Consider the following 4341-nt stretch of genomic DNA (forward strand, 5'->3'; position numbering starts at 1 on the left):
GAAACCGCCATACTGGATCTGGTGTTAGCCTCTGGGGATGACCTGGTGGGGGATGTGCTAGTACAAGGGAGGCTAGGGGACAGTGATCATGAAATGATCCAGTTTGCTATTCACAGAAAGGTGGGGAGAGTAACTAGCACAGCGCAAATGCTTGACTTTGGGAAAGCCAACATCGATGTGCTCAGGGTAATAGTCAGGGATGCACTCGGAGCCCAGGATGTAGCTAGTATGGGGGTCCAGGAAAGGTGGTCCTTCCTCAAGGAGGCTATCTTTGGGGCACAGCAGGATGCAACTCCACTGTGCAGGAAGGCAGGAAGGGTCCAAGAAACCTTCATGGCTAAGTGCAGATATCCAGGCTGGCCTGAGGACAAAGAAAAAAGCATACTGGCGGTGGAAGCAGGGGGCAGGGACAAAGGAGGAGGAGTACACCTCCCTGACCCGAGCTTGTAGGGATTTGGTAAGGGAGGCTAAAGCAGCACTGGAGCTTAGATTAGCTTCCGGTATTAAGGATAACAAAAAGTCTTTCTTCAAAAAGTCCTTCTTGTTATAGGTAGCAAGAAGAAGTCTCAGGGTAACACTGGACCCCTACAGGGCAGGGCGGGGCGGGGTGGGGCAGGGCAGGGCAGTTGGTGATGGACGTGCGAGAGAAGGCAGAACTCTTCAACAAGTTCTTTGCCTCCGTGTTCCTATCTGCTGACAATGGGGTGCTCTTGGGTGATAGCATAGAGAGGCCCAGGAAGGATCCGAGTCCCCCGACAGTTAGTTCAGACCTAGTTAAGGATTACCTGGAGGGCTTCGATGTATCCAAGTCAGCGGACCCGGATGACCTTCATCCGCGGGCGCTGAGGAAATTGGCTGGTGTCATTGCAGAGCTATTTGCATGGCTGTTTGAGGAATCCTGTTGCTCGGGCCAAGTCCCTGAGGACTGGAAAAGGGCCAACATGGTCCCTATTTTCAAGAAGGGAAGGAAGGAAGAGACTGGCAACTAGAGACCAGTCAACCTCACTTCTTTCCTGGGGAAGGTCTTTGAAAAAATTCTCCAGGGCCACATTTGTGAGAGGCCTGCAGGGGAAGTGATGTTGAGGGGTAACCAACACGGGTTTGTGCCAGGCCAATCCTGCCTGACTAACCTGGTCTCTTTCTATGACCAGGTAACAAAGAGCTTAGATGGGAAGGAGGAAGTTAATGTTGTCTTCTTAGACTTCCAGAAGGCCTTCAACACAGCTTCCCACCCAATTCTGGTGGGCAAGCTGAGGGACTGAGGCACTGACGAATGCACAGTCACATGGGTGGCAAACTGGCTCCAGTGGTGCACCCAGAGGGTGGTGGTGGACAGGTTGATCTCGACCTGGAAGGGTGTGGGCAGTGGAGTCCCCCAGGGCTCAGTCTTTGGGCTGGTGCTGTTCAACATCTTCATTAGCGACCTGGACAAGGGTGTGGAGAGCACCCTGTTCAAGTTCGCTGATGACACCAACCTGTGGGGTAAAGTGAATGCATCAGCAGACAGGGACCACATCCAGGCAGACCTGGATAGGTTAGAGAAGTGGGCGGATCTGAACAGGATGCGGTTCAACAAGGACAAGTACAGAGTGCTGCATTTGGGGAGAGGGAATCAGTATGATGGTTATAGGTTAGGGGCTGACTCTCTTGGCAGCACAGAGGTAGAGAGGGATCTTGGAGTCATGATTGACTCCAGGATGAATATGAGCTGCCAGTGTGATGAAGCAATAGGCATAGCCAACTGCACCCTGTCATACATCAACAGGGGCATCACTAACAGGTCCAGAGAGGTCTTGCTCTCCCTTTATGCAGCGCTGGTCAGGCCACAGCTGGAGTACTGTGTCCAGTTCTGGGCTCCGCACTTCAAGAGGGACGTGGGGAACCTGGAGAGGGTACAGAGGAGGGCCACTCGTATGGTTGGGGGCCTCCATGGCCAGCCCTATGAGGAGAGGCTGAGGGACCTGAATCTCTTCAGTCTCCACAAGAGGAGACTGAGGGGGGATCTTGTGGCTGCCTACAACCTTACCAGGGGCCAGCAGCAGGGACTCGGGGAAAGTCTGTTCACCAGGGGCCCCCTTGGAGTCACCAGGAACAATGGCCACAAGCTGAGGGAGGATAGGTTTAGGTTAGATATTAGGAAGAACTACTTCACTGTAAGGGTGGCCAGAGCCTGGAATAGGCTTCCCAGAGAGGTGGTGCTCTCACCTTCCCTGGAAATCTTCAAGAGGAGACTGGATAGGCACCTGGCTGGGGTCTTATGACCCCTCCCACCCCCAGTGCTCCTTTCTGCCCATGGCAGGGGGTCGGACTAGGTGATCTGTCTAGGTCACTTCTGACTCATTGATTCTATGATTGTACCGTTCACTCCTCAGTACAATGAAGGTATCAATTCGCATGTCAGTGGAGCAGTCACACAGTGTAATTGGTCAGACAGAAGGCCTAATGGAACTCCAAAGTGCTCCAAATACCACCATCTGATCACCAAAATAGTCCAATATTCAACACTGTGCCCAGTCTGTGTCACCACATTTTAAGGAGGATACAAAGTAACTGGAGACAATCCAGAGGTAAATGACATAGCTGATAAAGGGGTTGAAAGGTAAAGCCTACGAGGAAAGGTTGAGAGAACTAAATATGTTTAGTTTGGAGAAAAGAAAATTAAAAGGAAGTGGGATGTGAAAGCAGTTTTCATGAAGGCTGTCACAGAAAAAAAAATGGAGAAAAAGTGTTCTTCCTTGGCACAGAAGGAAGGATATACAGCAATGAACTTAAACTACAGCAAAACAGGTTTACATCAACTCTCCAAAGACATCAGTAGAACAGTAGGACTTTGACATTGGAACAAGAGGCTTAAGGAAGTTATGGTGCCTCTTTCACTGGAGTTTTTCAAGTACATTTGTCTGAGACATTTAGGAACAATGAATGCTGTATCAGCACAACTGACTGGACTAGATGACCCTATGATTTAACATTGAAATCCAGCAAAAAAGTCAAGCCATTGTTTTTTTAAAATGTTGGTACTTTGCATTAACTTTATGACAGTGTTTTCAAGGTTGCTCTTCTAAATCTGTACAGCTATAGAGCAAAGAGACAGTCATTTTAGTAGAATTGATAACCCCAGGCTTAGATTCTTCCACTTACAATTTACTTTGTAGAGTATATCCATGAAGTATATCCATAAAGTCAAAGGCCATTTGTAGATGTGATCACATTTCCTAAATTGTGTTAACTGATTCGCATCACACCATTCAAATCGGGGTTTACTTCTCATTTTGAACACCCTTGCAACAGCAGTCCTAGTTACTCTTTTAAAAAGCTTTGTTTAACAGTCGCTACTTGTTAAACTCTAGAAAAAGCCAAAAAAACCAAACCAACCCCCAAACCCACTTCCTGTGACTTAAGGTTTAGAATAATTCCTACATAAATATGTTCTATTAGCCACTGGAGCAACATTCTGGTTTGAAGTGTGTATGAAAGTGCTGATACCATTTTTTCTCCTCTCCTAATTTTGTGTAGATATATTTGTAATTTGGAATTTTTTCCCTGTTTGGTGCATATTGTCCTGGTCATCTGTCACCAGTGGTACTTGGCTTCTATGGGCAGTTGCTTTTCAGTATTAAACACATAGCCATGCACTACACAAGTTTATATGTTCTATCTCCCATGGAGGCCCAAATGTTTAAAAAAATAAAACAAAACAAAAAAACACAAATCAAAATTCAACGCCACTGGTAAAAAAACTGAAATGGGAGGCATGTATTATATAGTGTAACTTAGCTTTTAAGAGTGCTTCCAAGCAATCTGTCCTCTATTTCCATCCCCCGCGACAGTGAAACAAACAAATTCCACAACTGCAGCAAATTTTAAATCACTCAAAATACATAAACTTGTCATGACATTTGCTGTCCCACTATTCTACAGTTTCAAGAACCTTCCACGAACTAAACATACTGATATAGGTATTTAGGTTTTACTGAAACCCTACAGCAGGTTTTTAGAGTGGCTGGAAATTAATTGCTTTAGGGCCATCATTAGTCTCCATGTAAACAAATTACACAATTTTCATAATACCTGGTACCCATTTAATATGCTCAAATTTTGGGGTGTGGGGAGGGATTCAGTTCCTGCATAATTCTGTTATTTTTATTGTAAAGTTTAATTCACTGTTTTGTAAATGAGGTTGTATGTATTTTCAGAGTATTTTTATTTTTAACATAAGAAAGAATTTCTTTACTGTCCAAGCCCCCAAGGTCTGGAACAGTCTGCCATCGGAGGTGGTTCAAGCACCTACATTGAACACCTTCAAGTTTTGGGGTGTGGGGAGGGATTCAGTTCCTGCAT

At 46.0% G+C, this 4341-nt stretch overlaps 1 protein-coding gene and 1 long non-coding RNA gene across 7 annotated transcripts in view; both read right to left on the bottom strand.

The window, feature by feature from the left end:
* The window catches only part of LOC109306380, a 14482-nt gene extending 10771 nt beyond the window's left edge, over positions 1-3711 (bottom strand). Inside the window, exons 1-2 of the long non-coding RNA XR_002099965.1 lie at positions 3384-3711; positions 2938-2939 (exon numbers count right to left, since the gene is read on the bottom strand). This is a non-coding gene — a long non-coding RNA (uncharacterized LOC109306380). The remainder of the gene's footprint in view (positions 1-2937; positions 2940-3383) is intronic.
* FARP1 (FERM, ARH/RhoGEF and pleckstrin domain protein 1) overlaps positions 1-4341 on the bottom strand; it is a 330803-nt gene that overhangs the window by 193539 nt on the left and 132923 nt on the right. The window lies entirely within an intron of this gene.

Source organism: Crocodylus porosus, unplaced genomic scaffold (assembly GCF_001723895.1).
Source record: "Crocodylus porosus isolate Cpor-Errol unplaced genomic scaffold, CroPor_comp1, whole genome shotgun sequence".
In the NCBI taxonomy this organism is placed as follows: Eukaryota; Metazoa; Chordata; order Crocodylia; family Crocodylidae; genus Crocodylus; species Crocodylus porosus.